This window comes from Sturnus vulgaris, unplaced genomic scaffold (genome assembly GCF_052056855.1).
Source record: "Sturnus vulgaris isolate bStuVul1 unplaced genomic scaffold, bStuVul1.hap1 Scaffold_614, whole genome shotgun sequence".
In the NCBI taxonomy this organism is placed as follows: domain Eukaryota; kingdom Metazoa; phylum Chordata; class Aves; order Passeriformes; family Sturnidae; genus Sturnus; species Sturnus vulgaris.
In genome coordinates, this window is record NW_028276589.1 from 29,302 (window position 1) to 40,168 (window position 10,867).

At 48.7% G+C, this 10,867-nt stretch overlaps 1 long non-coding RNA gene across 1 annotated transcript; it reads right to left on the reverse strand.

Annotated features, from left to right (window-relative positions):
* Nucleotides 1-407: 407 nt before the first annotated feature.
* LOC148217563 (uncharacterized) lies at nucleotides 408-8,001 on the reverse strand. The gene is made up of 2 exons (XR_015800992.1): nucleotides 7,739-8,001; nucleotides 408-2,776 (listed from the first exon to the last, which is right to left on the reverse strand). It is a non-coding gene; the product is annotated as an uncharacterized LOC148217563 (long non-coding RNA).
* Between the last annotated feature and the right edge of the window lie 2,866 nt (nucleotides 8,002-10,867).

Consider the following 10,867-nt stretch of genomic DNA (forward strand, 5'->3'; position numbering starts at 1 on the left):
AGTGGGCACGGGTCATGCCATTCATTGAGCAGAAAACCCGGGGTCATTTAGAGGGGACACAAGAACTGTTTGTGTAGCGACCTCGGGCTGCAGAGGGGCAGGAGAAAGGCCAAGGGAGCTCCCTGGGGCCACCAGGGCCTGTGGGGAACAGAATGGACGCTTGGATGACCAGTGGAGGTGAGGAGTGGATCTGAGTTCATCTACAGGGAAATAAGGAGGGGATACTCTGGAGTGAAAAGCTGAGGTGATGAGTTCACCCACCTGGGCACGAGTTGTGTTTGCACAAAGTGGGAACAGAGGTGAAGGTCAATCCAAAGTCGATCCTGCTTGACCTCTGAATTCCAGGATAAGTTTTACAAGCTGCCAAATGAGGGAGTAATGTCGGAGAAGGGAGACACGGACACCAATTTGGTCATCTGCGAAGTCTCGTTTATTGATAATTAGAGTGGCGATTAAATACAGTGCTTAATTAGTTCATGCATATTGCAAAAGCTAAGCTCATCATTGGTTGCCTTGCCATATGCGTCACTATGCTGATCAGCTAACTTTATGGCTACACTTTTGCAATTTCATGGCTAACAGAGTTCTTCTAGTTCTTCTTTTACAGTCTGTCTTTGTTCATCTTATCACAGTCCTACGTGCCTTTCCTCTCACTGTACCCTTGAGGCTGAGGCCTGCTTTGTCAGCCTGACTAAATTGATCTGACTATGGCCTCTCTCTTCTAGCCATTCCTGCACCAGGCTCTCTACACTTCCCCCGTTTTCTTTTTGAGCGAGAAGATTAGTATGCCAAGCCTTGCTAACAGTTTTTTGAATGAAGTTCTGTAAGCAAGTTATCAAGCAAGGAAGCAACAAAGCTAAGCATAAGAATACGCCTAAGATCATGATAGCATACTTAATGATGGTCCGAATCCATCCTCCAAGGCCTAGGCTCTTTAGCCATTCATCAATGTCCCAACCATTTTGCTCCTTTAAGTCATGTAGTCTGTTTTGTATGTCTCGTATCTTTTTGTGAATGGATACAGAGTGGTCAGACAAATTCATGCAGCACATTCCCTTAAATTCCTCACAACCGTGTCCCTGCGCTAGAAGTAGAAAATCAATGGCTGCTCTGTTTTGCAGTACTGCATGGTTAACACTTGAGACATCCCTGGCCATCATGTCTAACACCTGAGAGGTGGTGTTAAATTCATCTTTTGCCCAGCACCCTAACTGTTCAGCTAGGGCCATAGCTTTCCTGGCTGCTGCGTGAGGGAGGAGTACAGCAGTTGCTACCTGTCTAAAGTCACTCCAAAAGTGTGGTTGCCCTATGCCGGTGCAGTCAAGATCGTGTAAACTGCGTTTTGTTCTATTTGCATTGCTTGCAAGTTGCATGAGAGTAGTTACATTGGGGTGAAACATGGCTAGTTTCCCTAGATAGCAGGGTCCCCCTTGTGGCCTCACTGGAATACCATTCCAGGCACGATCCCCACAAATTAAAAATATTCCTGGGGGTAGTGCTCTTGCCTTTGTGATGTACCTACCGTTACATTTGGGGTAGAGTTGAGTATGAATTGTTGATAGACTAGTAAGAGCTGAATCAAGGGTTGCAAAGTTTTTGTTTTCTAAGGGCATAAAACTAAACCATCCTCCTGCGTTTCTTTCCATTGATGCGTTAGTGCTTCCGAAAAGGTCAATCTCTTCCGGAGGGGAGGCTAAGGTTTTGCTTAAAGCCAGGACAAATTCACATTGCCAGCATCCATCGTGTTGTGAGGGATTACTACTAGGGAAAGTACAACCCTGCAACAAATCATCATCCCTTTTTGTAGGTAGGTTGCTATTATTAAGATACCCTGCAAACTCTTTTGGTCTCCAAACTGGCAATCCTACAAGACAAGTTTTGAAAGGATTTTGCGCTCCCCCCAAGCTCAAGCAGATTGATTCTTGCTTTGTTATGTTAGCAAATGTTACCCATACATTTTCTCTAGGTGTGTACTCCATTGGAAAAGTATTTGTGCAAGCAAAGTTAGTAAGCGTAAGCAGTGTGATGAGTATCATTTTTGTTGCTTACGTGGCTTCTCCCTCCTGTATTTTGGATTGTCTGCTGCTATGTGCCACTGCTTTACCTTTTCTATGCACTGGTCTAATACTTCTTCAGGGTCGGTACCTGGCTTAACTGGTCCTACCCGAGGGAAAGGTAGATATGGCACTTTAGTCATGCACCTGGCAGCAACAATGCAAGATTTTGCAGTGATTTTCTGCCTCCAGAGCCAATTAGCTACTTCCCACCGGGCCCAGGCTAACATAAGCTGTTCTGGTGCTTCATATACACTTCGGACTTGTACAAATGGTACTCCTGCTTCCCCCTCTAATGCTGCACCCCAGCTTGAGCGTCTTTGGTCTTTCCTTTGACACTCTTGGCACCACAATTTATATACTGCTCTTTGTCTTACCCATGAGCAGTCCCCACAGCCCCCACACTTTAAAGCTACCCAAGCTTCACACCACGCTTTCCCACACGCGCAACAAGGGCGACCGTTAAGGCGTTGTTCCTCCCGGTAGGCGTGGTAGGCGTGATACTCGATCCACTCTACCCAGTTCGGTGGCGGCCGTTGTAGTGCCTTGCGGACAGCGCGTTTATATGGTGCTAGTTTCTGTAAATAGGGCTGTAAGGTCACCGTCAACTTCTGTTGTATCCGCTCTCGGTCGTCTGGAGCTAATGGTGTCCTCAGGAATCTTTCCACCAACTCGCTCATTTAGGATGGGTTTCACCCACCTAGCAGGGACCCAAACTGTTCCTGTGGGAGTAGAAACACAAACATAACCTCTGCCCCAGTATATTACCTCAGCAGGGCCATTCCATATCCCTGTTTTTGGATCCCGGTACTTTACCCACGCTTTTGTGCCTTCTTCCTTGTTACCTTCTCTTTTTCCTCTATGCCTAATTGCAGGCGGCTCTGACTCTTCCCCAAACACACACAAAAAATTCATGACATAAAGAACCTTAGCTAACCTTTCTTGTGGATCTTCTATGGATTTGTGCTTGAGTAGGTACTGTTTGAGTGTCCCATTGGCTCTTTCTACTATGGCTTGTCCTGTGGGTGAGTGTGGTACTCCTGTGATGTGTTTGATTCCCCAGAGTCTCATGAACTGGCTTACTCTCTTGCCGACATAGGCTGGTCCATTGTCGGTCTTTATTTCCCTAGGCATTCCCATGACTGCAAAGCAACTTGTTAGGTGCCTTATTACATGGATTGCCTTTTCTCCTGTTTGTGCGGTAGCCCAAATGTACTTGCTGTAGGTGTCTATTGTGACGTGCACATATTTGAGTCTACCAAATTCTGCTACGTGTGTAACATCTATTTGCCAAATTTCATTACTTTCTAGACCCCGAGGATTTACCCCACACCCAAGACTCACCCCACTGTTGTGATGACTGCAGGTGGGACAAGCTCTCACTATTGCTTTAGCTTCTTGTATGCCTATTTTGAACTCACGCACCAATCCCTTAGCATTCTGGTGAAATCGTGTGTGTGACTCTCTTGCCTCAATTCCCCTATCATCTGCTACATTCATAACCAATCTATCTGCCCTGGCATTGCCCTCACCCAAGCCTATATCCCACTTGTGGCTTCTGATGTGTATGATACAATAAGGCTTAAACCTTGCTCCTACTGCTCGCTTTAGCTGCAGTAAGAGTTCATAGAGTCTTTTGTTTTGCACCTCTTTCACAGAGGCGTCCTCAATTCTCTGTGCTACTCCTGCAACATAAAATGAATCAGTGACTACATTTAAAGGCCCTTGCAGTTCACTTAGTGCCCACACAACAGCAAGCAATTCCAATGTTTGTAAACTGTCCTCTGGAGCAGCGTCTATTATCTGCTTTTTCCATCGAGGGCCTTCTTTCCAGGTGATGGCTGCCCTCCTTGATTTCTTTCCGGCATCTGTGAATGCTGTGATAGCACCTGCTATCGGCTGTTTCGATCGTGTTGGCTTTAATACCCAGTCTCAATTTCCTAACCACTGAAGATGACGTGGTGTCAGCGGTCCTGTGTTGACTGCTGCTCCAGCTTCCAGCAAAGCCGTTTGTAAGTCCTCAGAGTTGAGGAGGTACCAGTCTAAGTCCTCCTTTTTCATGGGTAGGTGGATTGCAGTCGGACCTGTTCCGGTGATTTCCAGAATCCTTACCCGACCCTTACGAATCAAGGTAGCTACTTGTTCGATTTTTGTACTGATTGTCCTTTTTGCTTGTAAAGGTGGGGTTATCCACTCTAGTACCTGTATCTCCCCCGTTTTCTTTTGTGTTTGTGTAAGTGCTCTAAGTAGATGATCAGGAGTATTCCAAATGGTAAGGTTTATAGGTAATGATACATCCCGGCGGGAGACAAATCTTTCATTGACGCAGCGAATAATGCCATTGAGAGCGTCTTTTTGTTGTGGTGTCATAGTTACAGGTGTGGTTGGATCGGTCCCCTTGAGTAGTGGTCTGAGGGATTCTAACAGAGAGTTGGGTATTCCAACAATTGGTTTGAGCCACTGTAGATCTCCTAGTAAGCGTTGTGCTTCATTTAGATTGGTGATTTTTGTTGCAATTTGAAGTTTTTGTGGCCGTACGATTTGATTTGTAATAGTCCATCCTAGGTACTTCCATGGTGTAGATTGCTGTATCTTTTCTGGAGCTATTATGAGAGATGCTTTTGCTAAGGTGTTCTGAATTTCCTGCATTTGGGCATCTGTAAATGCTGTTTTCTGGGCAAACAGGATGTCATCCATGTAATGGTAAATAATTGTATTGGGCCATTTTAGTCTTAGGGGTTGTAAGGCCGCATCAACATATAATTGGCACAAAGTAGGCGAGTTTTTCATACCTTGTGGGAGTACAGTCCATTCATATCTTTTGTCAGGTTCCCCCCTGTTAATTGCCGGTAGGGTAAATGCAAATTTTTTTGTATCCTGAGGGTGTAAGGCTATAGTAAAAAAGCAGTCCTTTAAATCAATAATTAAAAGAGGCCAATGTTGTGGGAGCATGGCTGGATTGGGAAGTCTCGGTTGTAATGCTCCCATTGCTTCCATTTGATCATTTACTGCTCTTAAATCATGTAGAAGACGGTATTTTCCTGATTTCTTTTTAATCACAAAAATTGGCGTGTTCCATGGGCTTGTGGAAAGTTTTAAATGTCTTTGTTGAAATTGTTCTTTCACGAGTTGATGTGCTTGTATTAGACTTTCCCTTTTTAGAGGCCATTGCTTAACCATTACCGGTTTATTGGTAGTCCAGGTGATTGGGATTGGGAAAGTCTAAGCAATGGCAATTACCCCAAAGGGTGCTCGTTGGATAGAACAACTCCAAGCTGAGCTAAAATGTCCCTTCCAATTAAGCAATGTACCATGGGCGGTAATGCAACTACTGATAACACAGTTACCAAGTCCTGCCCATTTATAGTAACCCTTATTGGGGGCGTTTTCTTTGCGAGGGTGAACCCTCCGACGCCCGTCACGGTATCCGTGGTTTGTAATGATGGCCAATCACAGGGCCATTTTTTTGGAGAAACAATGCTGGTATTTGCTCCAGTGTCTAAAAGTCCTATCATTTTTATTGTACGTTCTGCATAGGTGAACCTCACTTCCTTTTTGGGTCTAGTATTGAGATCCATTGTGAGCAGAGCAACACCAGAGGACCTAAAACTTTGGTCCTTGCGCGGAGTTTGTGTTTGTGGTTGAACACCTCGGCTTATCTGTGGAAGTGGAATAAATTGAGCAATACGTTGATTTGCCTCAATTGTTAGAGGAGGAAAAGGAGTATAAACTATTATTTGTATTTCCCTAGTGTAGTCTGCATCAATGACACCTGGTAGTACAAACAGTCCTAAAATGGAGCTTGATGAGCGTCCCACTATTAGTCTTCCAAAAGCTTGTCCTTTAATAGTTATTGGGCTTTGTATTCCAGTTGGGACTTTAACGGGGCGTGTTGTTAATAATGATGTTTTTATTGCGGCTGCCAAGTCAAGTCCCAGGCTCCCTGTTGTGGCTGGTTGCAGACAGGAGATGGCGCTGATGCTACGGCGGCTACTTGTGTCTGGGCGCGGCTGCCGGACGCGCTCCGCCTGGAGTTTCCCGATTGGCGGCGACAAGCTGACGTGTTGTGGGTGTTGTTTTGGCAGTTCTGGCACCACACTCCTGAGGCTCGGCAGTCTCGTCGAAAATGGCCTCCGTTTCCGCATCTAAAGCATCGCGTTGAAGGAGGTCGGCGGTTGTTCGCTGTGGCCGGTGCTGCTGTGGAAGCACGGAGCGGGGCAAGAGCAGCTAGCACCTGTGACTGTGTGGACTTAGCTTGTTTCTGCAGCCCTAAGCCTATTTCTTTTAGTGCATTAATTAAGAAAACTTGTGACCCTGATGGCTGCAGCGCCATTCTTTCTAATGCCTCTTCTATTGTCCAATTAGCTCCTAGAGTTGACAATACCCTCTTTGTTGCCTCATTGCTATTTTGTAACGCACATTGCTTTAACATTGCCCCTCTCATATACTCTGGAACTCCTGCCCTATCAATAGCAGCGGTAGCTTTATCTACAAAGTCCTCAAAGGATTCCTCCCTTCCTTGCTTTATTCCCATATACATGGGTATACCTGAGCTATCTTTCACCTGATCTATAGCAGTTCTTACAATATGCATGGCTTCTCTAACCCTGTCGGCCCCCGGGAGTAATTGAGTTTCTGACCTGCGAAATGCGCCCACTCCCATTAACTCATCTGCTGTAATTCCGGCTAACGGATCACCCTGACCTCTTTGTACTGCAACTGCCTCGGCAACAAGAGCTTGCCAGTGAGCATTAAATAGCATTTGCTGATGTGGTGTGAAAATTAATTTTGCTATGCTTTTTAGATCATTTGGCAGTAATAAATATGTGTTAAATAGATAGTCTAGCATTTGCTTAGCTGGCTCACTGCGAAAACCGAACTGACTCACTGTTTGTCGTAACTGTGCTAGCAACTTCCAATCAAGTGGTTCATACTCTCCCACTTGTACAGCTTGTCCTTGTTGGTTTACTCCCTGTGTGTATGTTACAGGAAAGGTCCAGACTTTGACTGCGCTCACAGCGGCGTCATCCCCAGTTTCCAGGCCGTGTCTAGCTAGCATATTCCATGCCTCCCTTCTCTGCTTTGCCACTTCCCCCCGCAGGTCGCTTTCCGCCCTAGGGACAGGATTTGGCTTACTGGCAGGTTTAGGGGTGCTAGATTCAGGCCGACAAGGGGATTTTACGCCGCAAGGTTGGGATATTTCGCTCTCTGCAATTACCTCCTCTGCTTTAGCAGCATTATTTTCCAGTTTTTCTGAGGGGGGTGCAGAGGGCCAAGTGCAACTAGCCCCATCGGCCATTCTTGCCGTGTCTCTAAGAATAGGTATTTCAACCCTTCTTGTGCTTGGTGCAAGGGGCTCATTATCACCATACTGAGCATTTCTTTTATATGCCTCTACTGCCTGCTGTGCTGCCCTTTTTTCTGCCTGTTGCTTTAAGAGCGCGTTATGAACTACTTGCCAGATTTTTCCTAACCTTTTTGCTGTCTTATCATCTGCTAACACTGCCTCCCACAGTACATCCCCTAACTTACGCCACTCATTTAACTCATGCACACTATGAGGGTTAGTGAATAAGCCTTTAGCAGAACCCCAGGCTAACAACCCCGGTATGTCCTTCCTGGGATTAAGCTCTTTTAGCCCTAACTTATCTATGTGTGCTATAAATAAATCATATGCTGCTTGCCTGTCCATTTTTTACCGTCGGCGCCGTTGCAACTCTCCGGCTTCGGCAGCACGTATGGCCCAGGACCACCTCTGTAGCTCCTGAGGGTGTCTTTCCTACGTCGTTTGACACCGACCCGGTTGCAGCAGGCCCCAAGCTCAACTTCACCGACCGTGGCGCGTTCTCCCCCGTTTTCTTTTTTAGCGACGGAGGGACAGCGTCGGGGTCACCATTTGTCGGAGAAGGGAGACACGGACACCAATTCGGTCATCTGCGAAGTCTCGTTTATTGATAATTAGAGTGGCGATTAAATACAGTGCTTAATTAGTTCATGCATATTGCAAAAGCTAAGCTCATCATTGGTTGCCTTGCCATATGCGTCACTATGCTGATCAGCTAACTTTATGGCTACACTTTTGCAATTTCATGGCTAACAGAGTTCTTCTAGTTCTTCTTTTACAGTCTGTCTTTGTTCATCTTATCACAGTCCTACGTGCCTTTCCTCTCACTGTACCCTTGAGGCTGAGGCCTGCTTTGTCAGCCTGACTAAATTGATCTGACTATGGCCTCTCTCTTCTAGCCATTCCTGCACCAGGCTCTCTACAGAGTAAAAATACACAAAAATGAAACCGAGAGCATTCATGAGGTTCCTGGGAGTCCATTACACTGTTGTCATAGAATTCTTAATGAGTTTTGAGCTTTTAATGACAACAATTCAGTACTTTCTTTGGATTATTCACTGTGTAGGATTTGGGGTTTATCTGGATTTTAAAGGCGTCGTGGTGGCCCTGACACTGCTCAGGAGCTGGTAGGAAAAGCAGGGTCAGAGCTCCTGGCAGGCACAGGGTGTTTTTCCCAGAGTGGACTGTGGAGGAATTGTTTGGGCCTTGGATTGTCCCTCTGGGTGATGCCAGTTGCTGTGATTTGTGTAATTCCATACATTTAACTCCCAATACTTCCCAGCCCAGGAGCTTGAGCTGACAGGGCAGCACACAGATTGTTCTCTGTGCTGTGCCCCGATTTGGGGTTGGCTGTCAGCTTTGCTAGCTCCCGTGAATTATGCCCATAGCCCCGAATTCCCTGCTCAATTCCCACTGCCATAACCTCACAGCGCCTCATGGAGTGGGGATATACTGTGGCAGGAAGCTCAGCAGCATCGGCACAGGGACAGGTGTATATTCCAAAGAATTTGCTGTTTCAAACCCTCATCCCCCAGCCCCGCCGATGTCCCTGGGGGGCACTTGACAGAGTTACCTGGATTTCAGCTGATTTCACCCCCCCGAGCTCGGGCTCCAGGTGATCTTTTCAAGCAGGAGAAGGCAGGGGCCGGAGGCGCTCGTGGCCCGTGCCGAGGCAGTCCCTGGGGCCACGAGAGGACATCTCTCCCTGCAGAATTTCAGTTCTTTCCAGAGCCTCAGCAGTGACAGAGGACAAAGAGGAAGATGAGGAGGAGGAAGAAGGGGGAGAGGGTTTGAGAGGAGGGGAAGCCCAAATCCGTGCTGTGTGCGGAGCTCCGACAGCACGCTGCAGCCCGCAGCTCAGTGTGAGCACGGGGCAGAGGAGGCGATTTCTGGGCATTCAATCACCCTGAGGCGGGCCCGGCACCGCCCCTGCAGCACCGTCCCCAGCACAGCTCGGTACCGCTCCGGGATCACCCGGCCCCGCCCCCGGTGCCGCCCGGGACCACTGGGGACCGCCCCTAAAGCACCGCCCCGGCCCCGCCCGGTCCCGTCCCCGGGACCTCCGTGCCCCGCCTCGCCAAGCCCCGGCTCCGCCCCGAGCCTGCCCGGGCTGCGCCGGGACCATCGCTGGCGGCCCCGCCCCTCTCCCCCGGGCCGAAGCGGGCTGAAGGAGATGTCCGCACGATTGGAAACGCCGCCGAAAATCGCACCCGTGGGATCGGTGTCGGCGTCGTGCGCAGGCATCCCACTAGAGCGAGCGGGCTCCTTGCTGTGTCCCCCTCCTTTTGCAGCCAGAGTTAGAAGGTCGGGGAGCGACACCCGAGCCGCCATCTTGGGAGAGGCAGGCGCGCAGTACCGCGCTCTGCCCACAGGGTGGCGCTTGGGAGACAGGCAAGGGATGGAATCAAGGAGTGTCCCAATCCTTGAGGAAATCCCCCGGAATGAACGCCCCAAGAAACCCCGACCAGAACTGAGAAACCTCCTGCCTCTGTATGAGTGCAAAGGGTGTGCAAGGAGTGTGCAAATAGTGTGCATTAGCAATCGATCGGCAGGCATTGGAAAGCGATCGCCGATCTAATCGATCGGCAGGCGCGATCAATCGATCGCCGATCTAATCGATCGGCAGGCATTAGCAATCGATCGCCGATCTAATCGATCGGCAGGCGCGATCAATCGATCGCCGAGCTAATCGATCGGCAGGCATTAGCAATCGATCGCCGATCTAATCGATCGGCAGGCGCGATCAATCGATCGCCGAGCTAATCGATCGGCAGGCGCGATCAATCGATCGCCGAGCTAATCGATCGGCAGGCGCGATCAATCGATCGCCGAGCTAATCGATCGGCAGGCATTAGCAATCGATCGCCGATCTAATCGATCGGCAGGCGCGATCAATCGATCGCCGAGCTAATCGATCGGCAGGCATTAGCAATCGATCGCCGATCTAATCGATCGGCAGGCGCGATCAATCGATCGCCGAGCTAATCGATCGGCAGGCATTAGCAATCGATCGCCGATCTAATCGATCGGCAGGCGCGATCAATCGATCGCCGAGCTAATCGATCGGCAGGCATTAGCAATCGATCGCCGATCTAATCGATCGGCAGGCGCGATCAATCGATCGCCGATCTAATCGATCGGCAGGCATTAGCAATCGATCGCCGATCTAATCGATCGGCAGGCGCGATCAATCGATCGCCGATCTAATCGATCGGCAGGCATTAGCAATCGATCGCCGATATAATCGATCGGCAGGCGCGATCAATCGATCGCCGAGCTAATCGATCGGCAGGCGCGATCAATCGATCGCCGATCTAATCGATCGGCAGGCATTAGCAATCGAACGCCGATCTAATCGATCGGCAGGCATTAGCAATCGAACGCCGATATAATCGATCGGTAGTCGTGATCAATCGATCGCCGATCTAATCCATAGGCACGCATTAGCTATCGATCGCCGATCTGATTT